The sequence below is a fragment of the Phascolarctos cinereus genome, unplaced genomic scaffold (assembly GCF_003287225.1).
Source record: "Phascolarctos cinereus isolate Bilbo 61053 unplaced genomic scaffold, phaCin_HiC Scaffold_4;HRSCAF=312, whole genome shotgun sequence".
NCBI lineage: Eukaryota > Metazoa > Chordata > Mammalia > Diprotodontia > Phascolarctidae > Phascolarctos > Phascolarctos cinereus.
The window spans coordinates 395227326-395245217 of record NW_027555847.1 but is presented as its reverse complement, the minus strand read 5'-3'; the positions used below and the strand labels follow the sequence as shown (position 1 = coordinate 395245217).

Sequence of the window (17892 nt, the reverse complement as noted above, 5' to 3'; positions counted from 1 at the left end):
TACCACATATTATGCTTATATGTTAAATATTTATATATTTATAAATATATGCATATGCACATTTATGAATATGTATATATGTATATATTTATGTATGTATATAAACATGTATCAAAATACATAAAATATGCAAGATAAATATAAGGTAACGGGGCCGCGGATGGGTACTAGGAATCAGGAAAGACTTCATGTAGGAGGAGGAGTCTGATCAGAACTTTGAAGGCAACCAGGGAAAACGTTCAGACACACATATACACACTCACTGAGACATAAGACCAATCCTCCTTCCTCTCCCCTCTGCAGCATTCGTCCCTATTCTTCCTTGTTTCCTTCTTTAGTTCAAAGCTGTGGCAAGTCTTCAAGAGCAGATCCTTTGCTGATTTATTTGTAGTAAGGACAGCCAGCCTCACCAGGTTTTGAGGTCATGAGTTCACACATGTCCTCTAAATATATACACACTATGTGTGATAGATGTGTATATATGTGTATAAGCATGCCTTTACATATAGTTATTCACACTCTTCCAAAGCAAGAACACTGTTCCTAGGTAATCACATTGTTATTTTTCCCTCAACTCTCTTATTTATTTTCTTTTGTTTCTTCCAGTGTGTCTATCATACTTGCAATTCAGTCCTTTGGTCAGGAAAAGAAAGAGAATAGTCAAGAGATTGCTATAATTAGAATATAGTCTAGTTGGAATTGAGAAAAATTGCTGCTGGCCAGCAGGGCCCTAAGTGATTCTAATTCCAGTGTTCGTGAGTAGTCACCTCCTGCTTCGCTGAGCATAGGTTCACCGCTCTGGCTAGTGGAAAGACAGGTTTGATGAGAACTCCCCTCAGCACTTGACATGGTCCCCCTGGAAGAGCATCAAAGAAGGTTTCCTGGACTGCTTCCTATCTTGTCCTTGACCTGAGAGCGGTCAGTCAGGTCCTTTTCATGAGCATAAGCACTAACTCATCCCAGAGACGATTTGAAAGAAGGGAAATTGAAACCCTGCAAAAGCCTCTCCCTGGCTGACTCCTCAAGACAAAGGCCAACACCCACCCTTGGAAGCCAGGCTCTTTGATAGAGATCCTGGATGCTGCTGATGATGACTGAGACCTTTAGTTTCGTATAATTAGGAGCTCAGCCACAAAAGCCTAAAAAAAAAGATAGGGTCTGTCTCCTGAATAACCACAGAATCTCTCCCATTTGCCTTTATATCCAGCCACATATAAGATGCAGCCCCACAGGAACAGTTATGGTCTGAATGCTCATTTCTTGCTAGGGAAGGTTGGTGATAGCACTGGATTCTTGCTCCTTGCTGTGAAGACAGGGGGGAAGAAACCAGAAAAGGAAAATGGATCTCAATCACAAACACACCTCTTTTCACCGCCCTGGCATTTATATATGGGGCTTAGCCTTGTCTTTTGTTTAACTTAAGAGAAATAACAACAAACAGATCTGGAAGGAGGTGTAGATCTGCCCTGTGAGGCTGGGGCTACAGCTCCTATTTGTTTTGGCTGAGTGCCAAAGGAAGGAAGCCCCTCCTCCCCCCAAAAAGGGGCTCTGGCCAAGAGCGTGGTTTGTCCTCATTTCAGGGAAATAAGAGTTCATGTTTAGCCCAGGCTTTCCGAGTGATGGGCTCACTTTCTGCCCACTGTTCTGGTGAAGCTTTTTACTCATCCTGGGAGGTCTTTGCAGGTGAAACTCAGTTCCTAACAGGGCAAAGCCAGCTCTTCGTGAAGGAGCAACAGGAGTCCCAGGGAGGCCTTGTGAGAGAAAGGAGACCATTCAGGGGCCAGGAAGCAGCTACAGGGATTAAGCTCGCCTTCCCTATGGCTACCTTGGTAAAACATCTTCTTGAAACCAGATGTTTTGACCATCTTTTAAACCAAAAGATAGAAGATGTGGCCAGTATTTGAGGGATATAACAACAGCAGTAGGTTCTAGCCAAGGTTTTACACTCCTCTAGGGTATTTTTAAAACGAAATTAACCTAAATTAATTTTTTTTTAAAGAAAAAGTATTGGAGCAGCTAGTTGGCACAGTGGATTGAGCACCAGCCGTGGAGTCAGGAGGACCTGAGTTCAATCCAGCCTCAGACACTGGACACTTAGTAGCTGTGTGGCCTTGGGTAAGTCACTTAACCCCAATTGCCTCAGGAAAAAAAAGAGAAAAAAGAAAAGAAAAAGTATTCTGTATCCTCATTGTTGTATGATTCACCATAGAATGGAATTTAGTCTTTCTTAGACCCCATAATAGTGTAAATCAAGTAAACACGCTAGTTGTTTGTTTTTATTTAATTTTATTATTTAATTTTTTTTTTTCAGAGAGGAGGGTGGAACTAGGTGATAAGTCATAGAATTTGCTGTAATTCAATAAATAACAATAGATTGTTGTAGGCACAAAAGGGTTAGGAATTACTGGACTAATAATAAAATAACTCATATTTGTGTGGCACTAAAGTGCACAGAAGGCTTTCCCTGCAATAACTCAGTAGAATGCAAGCCCACAGGCTATGACTCTCTCTATCTCTTTCCTTCCTTCCTTCCTTCCTTCCTTCCTTCCTTCCTTCCTTCCTTCCTTCCTTCCTTCCTTCCTTCCTTCCTTCCTTCCTTCCTTCCTTCCTTCCTTCCTTCCTTCCTTCCTTCCTTTCTTTTTCTTTCTTTCTTTCCTTCTTTCCATCTTTCTTTCCAGTACTTAGTACAGTGTTTGGCATACAGTGGGTGCCTAAATGCTGACTGATTGATTAAAATGTAAGGCAGAGATTGCTTTGATTTTGACTTTGAATATTCGTTACCTAGCACAATATCTCACACACAGTATGTGTTTAATGAATGTTTGTTAAATGGAATTGAAGTTGATAGTTTGAGTATTATTGTTGCACTTTTACACATGAGGCTCTGAGAGGGGTTAAGTGATTTGCCTAAGGTCACACAGGTAGTAACCATCAGTTAGGACATTGAACCATAATCTCCTTGCTCCAAATCCATATGTCTTCCCTTCATACCGTGGTGCTTGTATAACCATTTGATTAATTCACTGTTAGCAATTTGGAACACTGTCTATAGATAACATGGTATATGGTGAATGGGACTCCAGTGGCAGTGTCCAGAGATGGGTGTGATTTTTGCTTGTGTTTAATTTCAAGAGAGAAAAACCCAGTCAAGCAATGTTCTTCATAGCCACTTGAAAGCCGGGTTAGATGTGAATGCCATGTATACTATTGTAATTGATCATGAATTGAAGAAGGTAGGCTTATTAAGGATAGAATGGATGAAACCAAACTGAAAAAACGGGTTCAGGATTTTGGACTTTTGTGTCAACAAAGTCTTCAACCAACAATGTGTGTTATTATGGGATCATAAAGCTAGAAAGGACCTTAGAGGCCATCTAGCCAAACTTCCTCATTTGAAAGAGGAAGAAACTAAGCCCACAGAGGTTAAGTGACTTGCCTGATGTCCCGTAGCTAATAAGCCTCAGAGGTGAGATTTGAATCCAGCTTTTTTAACTCCAGAACCCATGCTCTTTACACTGTACCATGCTGCCTCTTCAATGGGTAGGAAACAGTGAGATGTGCTATGTGTTGTTTTCCTTTGCTTTCAAAGAGGACCAGTGACATCATGGGGTGATGTCTTCACTTGCATGCAGATTGGATTTAAGTGAGGCAGAGTTGCACAAAATCATCAGCCTTACTCTCTCTTTTCGAATCATTGGAGTCCAGTGGCAGGACCAACGTCGAGACAACCGACAACAGACTGGAATGCAGTGGATGACCTCAGCGTCTTCAATGTCTGACCCAGCTCTAATGCTCGACATCACTTGCTTCAGCTACCTTCATGGCTGTTGGAACAAATTGTTCTCATCTGTCTATTCTGCTGGGGGAAGTCTTCCCATGCTTGGGGTAAATATCCCCCTAACTCACAAATGGGTCTGCCCTGCTTTAGCTCATCCACTGGGATGGTTTTACTGGTGTGTGGCCACTGCACATGCTACTTCCTGGAGCTGCAGGGCAGTTGGGTGACAGGTGGACACCAAAGGTGGATGAGCAGCCCTGAAATGGGCTCAGCAAGTCCTCACACCGGAGGAGCTTGTCCTCTCTGAACACCCCATGCACTTCTAAGAGGCTCCAACATGAAAAAACATACAAAAGTGAAATACCTCCTTGCCTTGCTCCCCTGAAAGGTTCCCCACTGTCTGTAGCAGTCACTTTCATCATGCAACCCTTTTGAGGAGATGATATCTCCACAGAAATACTATGTGATTTAACTTGGTGAAAAATAATCTTTGCCTAAGGAGGGAAATAGCACTGTATATGGAAAAGGCTATTGTGAATATGTTGCCCAAGGCTAAGAAAAACAATAGGCAAGTAGATGACTATCTCTTGGCATTTTTTATTGTTAAGGATAGTGCATTGTTAATTTAAATAAGAGTCTGTAGAATTATTGTTGTTGTCAGGATATGTTATTTATCATCACTTTACAGGTTTGAGATTTTAGCCCATGAAACAAATTTTTTTCTTACCAGGTACAATGATTGCCATTCAGGTATACTGCCACCATGTGAACAATGGTGCCTTGACTATGGTCTTATGATCCAAAAGCTAGAATTTCAATAAGAGTAATTCACTGAGAGACATTACAACTTAACTATGCTTTTATATCACCAACGAGATCAAAAGATCATAGCATCACAGATCTAGTGCTGGATAGAACCTCAGATCATTTATTAAAACAACTAAACGGTCATTTACAAATGATTAATCAATATGCTTAATGAAATTATACATAGTTTAGAGTAAGATTTAAGGAAATTCAAATGCTTGAGTACAATTGGTATTTTTCTCACACTTGTCCTAAAGCTAATCTTGGTTTTCCCTTCATGTTAGAGTGGAGCACACTTTCTAACTCACCCTGAGCAAGTCTTTGTGTCTAGAGCTTGTCCCCGTCCTCAGGATTTCTAGACTTTGAAGATCTTTTGTCAGTGATTTTCCATCAACCTTTGATCTTCTTTCTAGGAGAGACCTGACTAGATCCCACTTAGAGAGAGGGCATTAAATTGCATTTTCCATTAGTTATCTGCATACTAAGAATTTTTGTCATATTCCCTCTTACTTTTTTGTTTCTTTCGCTTCTGAGCAAGACAGATATATATATATGGAGAGAGAGAGGGAGAACTTTTGAAGCAGCATGATGTCACATGTCTAGGTGAATGTCCCATCAATGTCTTTTTCTGTTAAGAAGGTAGTGTCTCATTTTTCACGTAATTTTCTCCAAGTTTCCTCTATTCAGCAGACATAAGGTATTTAATGATTCATTTGTATTTGTTCACACAAATTATCCCTTTATTACTAATGCTTTGGGTTTCTTGTATACACTGCTACAAATTTTCCTCATTTAAAGGGACCATGATGTTTTCATAGAACAAAACTGAAACCTATTTAAACATAATGTTTTTAAAACAAAGCTGTAAAGAGATTGATACTGCAGGATGTGTTGACTAAGTCTGGCCACTGATAAGAAATGTAAGATTCAAATTCAAACACACTTTTGTTTACTTACAGATCCTAAGAACTTGAATGAAGGAAGATTATCTTAAAAGAATTATTATTAAAAGTATAAACAAGACTTTAACTGATTAATTGCTTTGTACATATATCATATACAATAAACATATGATAAAGAAAAGGAAATTGTTTTATCTGGATTTACATTTTAAAAAAAATTACATGCAGGCAGTTCATTTTATGAGCTAATTGCTACATTTTAAAAGAAATAACATTGTAGAATTTGGCCTTTCTGAGTATTGCTGTGTCCCATGTTTCCTGTCTTATTCATACTTTGATATATTGTAATTTGGTCAGGTGGTATTTATTTGTGAAATGTTAGCTTTCCAGTTCTTCACCAGAATGTCATACTATCCTTTAAGCTCAACATACTGTAGGGTTTTTATAGATTTCCTATGAGGGTAAGGACAAAAGTTCAATGTAGGATAACAAACTTAAATATCTAAAGTTTCAAGCCCTTCTCCTCTCTCCCCATTTACACATTAACATGTAAAAGCTTCTATGGCATTACAAATGCATTCTGGTGTTGGTTCTGGTATGTCAGCTGTTACTTTTTTTTTTTCCTAGTGAATGTAGATTTGTAACACAGATACTGACTTACCCTGGCAAGGTTGGAAGGTTGCCAAATATTTTCTGCTACTTAGAAGAATCATTTTGCTTTTATCCTAAACTGTCCTTTTGGCCCTAATACAAAGGCAATTCTTACATAAAAGCAGCATTACATTTTATGTTATACTTTCCTAACCAGTTTATTTTTATTTTTGTTTTGGAGGCTTAGAGATCAGAAAATAAATTTGAATGAGGGAAGTATATTTTTTTAAAGGGAGAATTTTTTTAAAAAAAAATTATGTCATGTCAATGTGTCAAAGCTATCAGAAGTCTACATTTCCAGAAGGGTGTTAAGAATTCATATGGCCTCAGGATTCTGTAAGAACCATATACTTCGTTTTTAAAATGTTCCCCAGAGTCTTTAAGGTACAAGTGAAAGGAATATAACAAGTTCCAATACATATGTTTGGAGGAATTGGATTAGATCCAATCCAACAAGCATTTATTAGGCACCTACTACATACAAGGCACTGGGCTAAGTGCTAGGGATCCAAAAACAAAATGAAAAACAGCTTTGCTCTCAAGGAACTTACATTACATGTGAAGGAACACAGCACGTAAACAGATAAGTAATATAAATATGCACATACATACATGCGTATTTTTGTAAATCATGTAAATGATAATTTAAGGAAGAGGAGAGGGACACCTGAAGGGATCATATCTCCAAGGCCCCATATCACACCAGGATCCATCTAACATTGCATGTTTGAATGACTTTTCTTTGTGAATTTGAGAACATTTTTGGATTATTTGATCCTTTTTGGTTTTATCAACCATATTGTAGAGAAAAATTTCAATATGTAAATTTAAATGGGTTTGACTTATATGACTGAATGCTGTTATCATTTTGGCATTGATACAAGTGTATCTCACTTTTCCATCATGCATTCTTTTCTTCCTTCACCTCTTCTTTCCCCAAGGATCCTCTCACAAATTCTGTTTAGATTGGTATACCACTCACACCCCCCACCCCAACACAACCAACTTATTTGGAATTTGTGAGTAGAAGGGGATGGAAGGTTGTTAGCATGGGATAAAAACTACTTTGAGTTTGAAGGAAGAAGATGAAATGGAAAAGAAGGACAAAGGGGAAGATGAAGGGAATAATAATAATTTCTGATATTTCTGTAGCTCTTTAAGTTCAAAGGAAACAGACTCGGAGAGGGTAAACAGTATACCTATGTCTCGTAAGCTGCAGAGCTAGGACCTAAACCCACGACTTCTGATTCCAAATTTACCTTTAAAGACTGAGTTTCATTATCTTGCCAATGCTAGAAGTGTAAGGGCTACTTATGGGCCCAGTCCCATTCTGATTAGCAAGAGAGCTTTGATCTGTTCTGGTTTGTGCCATGGCCCAGTGAATTCACCATTCTTTAGTTAACCCATGGTCCCCTGCTCCTGCGGGGTCATCACATGAATGCCAAACTTAGTGTGGACACTTTGTTGGCTTAGTCCACTGTAACTCAGAACTCCTGATCTCAAGAAATCTATCAACCTCAGATTCCTGAAGAGCTGGGAATACAGCTGTGTGCCACCGTGCCTCCAATGTTCTTCCCAACATTTCTCTTGAGCAGTTTGCGTTTTATCTCACTTAAAAGTTAGGGTATGATATCAGATTACTTACCATATGGGGGGATGGGAGAGTGGAGGGGAGAGATGGAGGGACAGAATTTGGAACTCAAAATTAAAAAAAAAAAGAATGTTAAAATTGTTTTTATATGTATTTGGGGAAAAATAAAATATTATTTTTAAAGAAAGTTAGAGTGTGGAATCTAAAGTGTTGAAAGCATAATTTCTCTTTACTTGAATGAACACAAAACAGTGAAAAAGGAACAGAGAATATGGTCAAACAGAACAATGTGAGTGCCCAGGGATTTTGTTGAACAACTCAGATTATAAGGAGACCTATGTAGTAGCTGAAAGCAAGGATCAATAACTGATAATGGATAAAAAGTCTGGCGTAGTCCTGTAAGTTCTGATTAGTACTAAACCCTAGGGAAAAATAAAAGTCCCCCCCCTCTTTGTTTTAAGAAACAAGAAAATGGAGGATTAAAGAAAGAAGACAATCAGTCCTTGGAGTGGATGGCACAATCCTAACAGATAATAGAGAGAAGGCAGAATTACTTGAATTTCATTTGGTTTTTCTTTTTCTTTGCCAATGAGAATAATCTTTGGGCCAGGAAAAATAGAAAAAAGAAAAGGTTTATAGGGAGCTAAAACCCACAAAATGAAATAATAGCAAGGTAATACCCACTTTTTCTCAGTGAATTCAAGCCTGCATCCCAAGGTTTTCAAAGAACTGGTAGAATTGATTATTTAACTGCTATCAGTATTATTTGAAAAATCACAGAAAATGGAAAAGGTGCTGCAAGATTAGGGGCAAGCAAATGGAAGCCCAGTTTCTTTTCTTTTCTTTTCTTTTTAAAAGGAGGAAGATGGAGCGTTGAAGTTAAAGGTGAATGAGTTTGACTTTGAATCTTGACAAGATTTAAGAATTTATTTTCAAAAGAATGGTTTATAAGCATTAGGAAAGGGAAGCAGTGGTTGCTAAGAGACAGCATCAAGAACAGATCATGCCTACTTAACTTCATTTAATTTTTCAATATATCACTGGATTGACAGATCAAGGGAATTCCATGAACACAGTATAGACTCTTTTTTTTTTTTTTTGCTTTTTGGTGAGGCAATCGGGGTTAAGTGACTTGCCCAGAGTCACACAGCTAGTAAGCATCATATGTCTCAGGTCAGATTTGAGGTCAGGTCCTCCTGAGCCCAGGGCCAGTGTTCTATCCACTGTGCTACCTACCTTCCCCCATTGATAGACTTTCTATAGAAGATTTGACAAAAATCCCTCATGTTATCGTTGTAGAAAAGACAAAGAGATGTGAGGTAGATCATAGAACAGATAGGTAGATTCAGAGCCAGTTGAATGGCACAACCCAAAGAGTAGTCAATGGTTCAGTGTCAGTTTAGCAGGACATCTCTATTGGAGTATCCCAGGGATCTGTCCTGGGTTCTGTACAGCTTAACATTTTTATCAGTTTTTAACCTTGTCTCAGATGATGGCATAGATGGCATTCCTATCACATCTGTGGCTAAAAGGAAGCTGAGAAGGATAGCCAACATCTTGAACTGCCATCAGTATCTAACAAGTCTAGCACTATGGCCTGAACCTAGCAAGATGAAATTTAATGGAGATAAATGTGAAATCTTACACTTTGGCTAAAAAGTTAACTTCACAAGTGCAGATTAGAAGGGATATGGGGAAATTTTATGGAGCCTGATTTCAATTTGTTGCAAAGAATAATGTAATAGAGCTCTTCAGAAGTGGAATTAGCTTCCTTAGGAAATAGTGCACTCCTCTTGATTGGAGGCACTTCAGTGGAGACTGAATTGGCGAGAAGAATCTCATCGGAAGAGTTTGCAATAGACGACCTCTAGCATCCTATCCAACCCTGAGATTCTCAGGTTGGACCATTCTCATTTTTCTTGCCAGATCATAAGAAAGTGTCAAAAGTAACATGAATGAATTGGACAGTATTGAAATAGCAGACTTTTTACTACTTTGAACAACTGTCTATGGTGTGTCTTCATGAAGTGCAGGATCCTAGAATTGGAAGGAACTTGGACATTATCTAGACCCACTTGGCACCTCTGGAATGCTTATACTATGTGTCAGGGAATTGGCAATAGTCATTTGGACGTGTTTCATGGTAGTGGCTTCCAGGGGAATTGGCAAATTGAGGCCTCCATCTAAATTAAGAATGCTATATAAGCCTGGTTTTTGACACAAAAAATAATTTTTTTAGATATCTAAAGATATTGTGGTAAATTATTCCTTTTTATGATTAAATTTTATTTTTTTCAATTAAAATTTTTATTTTTTCTCCCTCTAACTCCTACTCTGACCACTGGAAAATGAATCAAATTTCCATATTTGCCTCTGTCTCTGTCCCCATCTTCATCCACCCATCCGTGTGTGTGTGTGTGTGTGTGTGTGTGTGTGTGTGTGTGTGTGTGTGAGAGAGAGAGAGAGAGAGAGAGAGAGAGAGAGAGAGAGAGGGAGAGAGAGAGGCTTCCTGAGCTCTGATTCTAGTCCTCTCTTTCAGAAGGTATAGAAAGCTTCTTCCCTGCTCTTCTGCAATCATGATTGGCCATCATGTTGATCAGAATTCTAAAGTCTTTCAATAACACAATGTTATTGCTATTATATAAAGCATTCTTCTCATGCTGTTCACTTTATTCTGCATTAATTCATTCAAGTGTTTCCAAGTTTCACCAGGATTGTCCCTTTCATCATGTTTTATGGCACAAAGTATTCCATTCCATACATGTACCATAATTTGTTTAACTATTCTGAATTACTCATTTTGAAATAGAGATCCTTAAAATAAGAGGATACTCAGTACAAAATGATTTAACAATTCAACAATTCCCATGGATTTTTGGCTTCTCACTATAGCTATTACCATAGGGCCAAGAAACTATTCAATAGTCTTTTGATGAAAAATATTATTACTATTGCTATTATTTGGAATGAGCTCGAATTGCTAAAATGGGCCTGGATGCTGCCATTACATCATGAAACTAAAGAATGACTTCTGTGTCTCGCTTTTCAGTTCCCTATGGAAATCCTGAATGCTTTGTTATCCATATCTGAATCAGGATCTTTTTCCTACAGGGGGTCCAAGGGAGAAATGTTTTTCCTTCCAGAAGCATTCATTTGCATCTGTAGGCTCTTGCCTTTGGGCAGTTCCCCTTTTTTCACATGAAAGAAGCTTTTTCTCCAACATCAACAATAAGTAATTAAAGGACTTTCCACCCTGATTATAGCTCTACAATCTACTTTGCTTCTTTTAACATTTGATAGGCATCTAGGCACTGCATTGCCCATTGAAAAAGACAAATTCTGTCTCACCATTTGGCCTTCCTTTTCCTCTCCACCCATTCGAAAGCATTGTTACCACAGTAATCTAAAGAACCATATGGGTTGGATTATTGTGAGGTTTTTTTTTTTTTGGCTGATCACCATAGATAAAGAGTTGTCCTGAACCATTTGAAAAGAAAATGATGACAGACTTCTTTCCAAGGTCATTATCCCCTCCCCATATGGTGACGAGAAATGGAATGTTCTAGCAATAGAATTTGCTTAGCTCACTGAACTTGTTAGATAAACTATTTCAAGTAAACAGGATGCTTAAAGTGATGAATCAGAACTGGTTATTAGACCCTCAAGAAGCATTTATTATGTGCTTCCTATGTGCCAAATACTGTGCTGAGCACTGAGTATAAAAAGGCAAACACAGTCCCTGCCTTCAGTGAGCTCACATTCTAACGAGGGAGACAATATGGAAATAACAAGGTACATATATAACATATACGGAGGAGAGGGAAGGTAACCTGAGAATTATTAGTTATGGCACTCTGTTCATATACACAGTAGGCATCAGGAAAAAGGCTCTAATGACTTAGATGTCAAAGGTTAAAACTGTCTCAGGCATTATAGGAAGAATGAAAATCTCATGATAATATTTTACTCAATTATTTCTTTCTCTCTTCTTGTTATAATACTTCTGAAGCCTAGCTTTTAAACTTGGTGCTTTTGTTTTTAATGTCACATTGTATTCTGAATATTTCCCTTCCTACTCCTTTAACCAGAGAGTCCTGCTTTATGACAAACATTTAAAAAGAAAAGAGAAAAAAAAGCAGCTGAACAGAAAAAAAGGACCATGTGAACTATGTTAGATAGTATGCACAACACTTCCAATTCATAGTTCTTCACTTCTGAAATGGAGGGAGGTGCATAGAAATTGAACTTGTTTCTTTTCCTTTAGTTGACATTTATGCCTGTCAGTGAAAGCTGATCAATTCTGTAACCAAGACGGAATGACCGTGCATCAACTCCAACTTAGCAATGTCCAGCATAATTGATGAATTTTGTTGTTATTGTTTAACTGTTTTTAGTCAGTGTCTGACTCTTTGTGACCACATTTGGGATTTTCTTGGCAAAGATACTGGAGTGGTTTGCCATTTTCTTCTCCAGTTAATTTTACAGATGAGAAACTAAGGCAAACAAGGTCAAGTGAGCTGCTCAGGGTTACACAACTAGTAAGTATCTGAGGTTGGATTTGAGCACAGGAAGATAAGGCTTCCTGATTCCAAGTCCGGTGCTCTATCCATGGCACCACTTAGCTGCCCAATTGATGAATACAAGTATAAATGTAGTATACATAAATAGACTTACATGGCTACACATGTAATTTGAGATTGAGATTACTCAAAGGTCGTGATAGGTGTAAGTGAGCTAAAACATATTGCACATAAAAATTATACAAAACTATTATAAAAGACATCGTAGAAGAAATGTATCATCAAAAATAAAGATGCATTGTTAACATGGCAAGAGCAAGAGATAAATAAGTGATGGACAAGGTATATGATATTTCATGATATTATCATAATTTCAAGAGAATTCAGGGAGGGTCCCTTGCACATTGTGTGGATCCCTGTGGTAAATTTTTTGGAAGACATGTGTAAGGATTGGCAGGCAGGATGGGTTATGGTCTGCCTTGTTAGAAGGAATACCCACATTGATGAGCTGTCAGATTCACTAGAGATGAAGACAGTGGAGAATCATATATGTGAGGATATATATGTATATTTATACACATACATATATAAATATTAAAATATTATATATATAAAACCAGCTTTATGAAAAGAGGAAGAGATTGCCAGAAATATCTTGTTAAAGAAATGGTACACAGCACTTAGCTTCCTGAAAATCATTCTCCTGGCTTCATGTGAAGGAAGGATTCAAAATATGTAACTGCTGTCCAGAGTTACAGCTACTATGCTTATGCAGCCAGTGTTCTTGCTGATCAAAGACATACCTGCTAACAAATTATTGCCTTGGGTTAAATAGCCCTGTTTTCACAGACTCCCCACGATGGCGAATAGTTGTGTGTCCCGACATGGAGATCCAGCTACCATTTTTGACTGTGGGGTCACACTGGCTGGCTACATTGCCAGCTAACCTTTTTTACTCAAGTGCATTTGAAAAGAATGGCGCTGGTGTTTTTTTTTTCTCTGCCAACAATTTTAAAATGCCACTTAGGTCTGGTCATATTTACTTTCATTTATTTCTCTTCTCCAACTTTGGATAGTGAAAAGGAGAGAAATCAACCTTGCCAAGAAAGATCACACTTCAGGTGATTTTTTGTTTGTTTGTTTTTTTTAATCAAGAATTTCACTTTTGCCCTGAGTTTCAGCAACAACCCATTAGAGGTCCAGGAGTTGAGAAGCTCTAGTATTGAGGGAAAACTGTGGAGGATCTTGTTTTATTCAATGTACCATGAAACAAAGAAGGCACAGCTGGAGATCTACAGTGGGCAAAGATTACAATGCTTAAGTTAAAATTGCATTACCAGTCATAGTCACTGGGGACTGTGTTATTAAGTCCATAATGAGCTCCATCTGAAGGCTTTTTCTTCAAAGTCTTGGTTCTTTAAACAAACAACAACAATAACAAAACATCTAAGTCCCGTATTTTCACCATTTGGCTAAATATTAAGTTTGTTTTCTTAAGCATACTTTTCTGCCCAATCTAATTGAGTTACATATTACCACCCAAATCTGGTTCCAAATGTAGCCTACATATGTGCTAGCTTCTTTTGCTAAAAAAAGGAGGGGGCAATGAGGGCTACTGGATTGAAGAAGAGAAATTATACAAACCTTGTTTGCATAATATTAGGCTACAAATCTTTCTTCCCAGCCGCATGACTCTTCTGGTCTGCTTTCTAGCTGATATTTGTTGCCCCTGTCATCTTCTCAACAATTTTGCGCTCAACTCTCTTTTTAATAGAGAGGTGGGGGACTGTGGATACAGAATGTTGCTCACATAGGCATTAATGTTTGCATTATTGGTTGGTTATATTTAACTTTTTCAGGGTTCATGATAGTAGTGGGGATATTTAAGAAGGATAGTGGGAAATGAATGTGATGTGTTTATATGTTACATATTTATTATATAGAAAATATTTAATATTTTTACTATAATATAAGATGACTACATATTTACTATAATACTATACTATAATATGATATTTACTATAATATATAGATATAGATATATTTTAAAGCCATGCAGAAAAAGGGGAAAGCCCCTAGTCTGTGGGATGACTGGGATATCGAGATGAGAAGTAACACTGGTTGTGATTACTTCCTCTTTCCTTCCCAGGTTTCCTTACTTTCCTAAATCTCAGAGATATTCAAAGCAATATTTAAGGGAGGTAACTTCACACCTTCCAAGGCAATGTATAACTCTGAAAGAGCCCGGTCTGACAGGCTTTCCTGGCTCTGATGTCATTAGGCTCCTACATCTCAAAGTGGAAGAGACCTTAAGTGCTATCTATATCAACCCTCTCACTTTTCAGATAAGTAAACTTAATCTTATGGATGTTAAATGACTTGAGAGTCATGTGGGTAATAAAGGGTCAGAGGCAGAATTTTAACCCAGAGCCTCTGATTCTAGAACTGCTGCTCTTTTATCTGGCATTTGTTAACACATTTTGAACAGATCAATATCCATCACCACCCTGAAATCTTTCCAAACCTCAACGCAATTCGTGAAATCTTGTTCTATGTTTGTCTGTAAGAAACTCCACTCGTGGTGGCCCATTTCCACTTTCCCTGGGAGTGTGTTACCTGTCTCCTGATGCAAAGGACCATTTCTTCTTTTATTTCTGCTCTTGGATCACATGTAATCATACTAATTTCAGAGGAGCCAACTCCCACAGTGGGATATTAAAAAAATTGGGTTAAAGGGATGGGGAAATGAAATCACGGGCCAGCAAAGTGAATAAATTCAGGTATGTAAACAAAAGTAATCTACTGTCTTCATTCGCCTTCCCACAAAGAGGCTTTTCCATGGGAAAGAAGTCTCTGGAAGCCTTATTTAGCATACTTTCCTAAATATCCCTTTTAATCATTGCTGTGGTTACTACAAAGATATTTAACAATTACTACAAGATTGCAGTAAGCATAGAGGCCAGAAGGTCTTTAATAATGACTGAGGCCTTGAGAATATTTTGGGACAAAGCACAGTGTTTTTCAATTACCACGATTTCCTAAATATATAGTAACGGACATTTTGAAGTTTTAATTTACAGTCAGTCTATTTAGCTTATAATTTAAATGCCAGAAATGTAACAGTTCATTTAAAATCGGCTGCAGCCTTCTTCAAGAGGACAGTGTTGTCATTTCTAGAGAGATGAGGTTACAAAAGGGCAAACACATCTGAAGGAAAATGATTTTTCTTATGAGCAATGAGGTCAGCCATTGTGTAGACAGAACAACCAAGATATTTGCAGTTTGATGAAGAACCTATGCTGTGGGATCATCAAGGCTGAGATAAATACATTAATCTCTCACAGTAAGTATATGCATGTGTCCTGAAAATGAGGTCCCCAGAGAATATATAACAATGTGATAAAAGTCTTTGTGGGTAAATGATTAATGCTTTAATTTTACTCAATTACGTTCAGGGTTAGAGGACCTCACCCAACCTGAGAAGAGAAAGCTGTTCAAATATGCTCCAGTCTTGAAATTGAAAGACCCCAATGTTCGGGTAGTCCTCCGACCTTGAGAAACCCTCCCAGGATCAACGCGAACACAACTCCGGATGCAAATAGCAAGAGGTTTATTGAACTTACGAGTACTCGGGCGACTCAGTCACCTAGAGGGACTTGGCGCGCCGGGTGGATTCTTTGGTCTCATTTTATAGCAAAAAAGCGCGGGTACAGAAGCGAGGAGCAAGATCATTGCGTTAGTTTGAATAAAAACCCGGTCACGAGAGGGTTCTAGAAACTGCTGAGGGGCACCCTAGAAACTGTTATGAGCTCAGCTATTTCTGGGAATTGTTTGCATAAGTCCGGGGTGGGGACTCAGGTGCATGACCACAGATATCCCGTTTGGCACTCCAAATCTTCCTTGTTTTTCTTGCTCTGACCTTTTACTGTGCCTGGCTGCACCTGTCCCTAAACCTTGGGCCCTCCGGGTAGTTTCCATACTCCACGGAATGATTTCTGCCTCATGATTTCTGCCTCCTTCATTCCCCCATTTTCTTTGAGGGTAGCTCTAATCATAGAGCAGAATTAAAGGTTATCCTCGTTGTCTAGGGTCTGGTACTTGTGCCTGAGAACCAGAATCCTTACTGCACTAACCCTATCATTGATGAATTGCACTAACTTATTGATGACACAAGGCCCGAGGGTGAGTAACAGAAGGAGGAGTAGCAGGGGACCAGCAAGGGCAGACAGTAAAGTAGTAAGCCAGGGGGAACGGTTGAACCATCCCTCGTACCAACTTAAATTCTTTTGGTGCTCTAACTGCCTCTTATCTAACCTTTCCTTGAGTCTCCTCATGGAGTCTCGCACCGCGCCTGAGTGGTCAACATAGAAACAGCATTCCTCTTTTAGGGCTGCACAAAGGCCCCCTTCCTTCAAAAATAGCAGATCAAGGCCTCTCCTATTCTGGAGCACTACTTCAGACAGGGAGGTTAAGGAATCCTCTAGTTTACTTATGGAGTCTTGAAGGGCCCTAAGGTCTGTATCCATGGCAATCTGGAGGCTAGTCAAACCTTGTTGGAGGTCTATGGGCCCTTTTATTAGGGCGGTCGAGCCGGTACCTATACCTGCTGCGACCCCTAATCCGAGAAGGACAGCCAGGGTGAGTGAGACAGGCTCTCTCTTGTTTCTAGGGTGGGGGGACTCATAGGCCTGTAGCAAGGTACCGTCTGGGTGATAGTAGATGCGAGGGACAAGCTGGATCTGGATACAGAAATCGTTAGACTGGTTGAAGACTGATGTAGAGAGGCAGGGGGTGAGGCCAGAATTACAAGCCCACCAGCTGTGGTTGGAGGGGAGGAGGTACTTGTGAGTATGTGAGGCGTTTAAGGGTATAGTCAGGTTGCAGAGATGTTGGTGAGTAGGAGGTACTTTCCCTATACATAACCCGAGTCCAGAGACTTCAGTGAGGGTGAGCTTCCCTTTTCCTCCCCAGCGACATTGGGAATCTGTGGAGGCATAAGTGACTTGCCCTGGAGTTGCGATTCCTTCGTAATAAGGAGGGCCGAGGGCTAGACAGAGCCAGCAAGACTCCGTGGCCTCCGGGTTGGTGGCATTCAAGGCCAGAAAGGCCCCTTGTACGAGGCCAAAGAGCCGGTCGCCCGTGGTGGGAGATGGAGTACTAGGGGCCGGGGGGCTAGCCTGTACCGTGGGGATAGGGGACGCTGGGGGATAGGGTAGGAACCGGCACTCTGGGGAGGAAGGGAATTTTTCTGGGAGGTCCTTGTTCTGCGAGGACAGGATCGGGGCCCACTACTACCGGTGGGGGACTTGTGATCACTAGTCGTATGGTCAACTGCACGCCTGGGTGTCCAGTCACATAGAACCTTAGACCCCAGGTTCGCCCCTGTAGCCAGTTTCGGAACCGTTTGCCAGGCTCGGTGAACTCTATCTTGAGTGGGTTGCACCAACCGGTGCGCTCGCATGTCCCTGTAGGGTGACCCTGGCCTACAGTTATAAGGTCCCACGAGGACCGGGGTTGCCAGTAGGCGGTTCCCGCGGTCTCACAACCCCACTCTTTACAGTACAAAGATTCAAGTCCTCCGCACCTCCGGGCCTCGGACAGGGAACGGCCATCCCGGGGGCACACGTAGAACTGGGACCTAGC

General features: G+C 39.7%; 1 long non-coding RNA gene across 2 annotated transcripts; it reads left to right on the top strand.

Annotated features, from left to right (window-relative positions):
* Positions 1 to 1591: 1591 nt before the first annotated feature.
* LOC144456945 (uncharacterized) lies at positions 1592 to 5663 on the top strand. 2 transcript variants are annotated; one of them, XR_013486181.1, is made up of 3 exons: positions 1592 to 1683; positions 2000 to 2115; positions 3590 to 5663. It is a non-coding gene; the product is annotated as an uncharacterized LOC144456945 (long non-coding RNA). The 2 variants fall into 2 exon arrangements; XR_013486180.1 differs by having other exon boundaries at positions 1592 to 1829.
* Positions 5664 to 17892: the final 12229 nt, after the last annotated feature.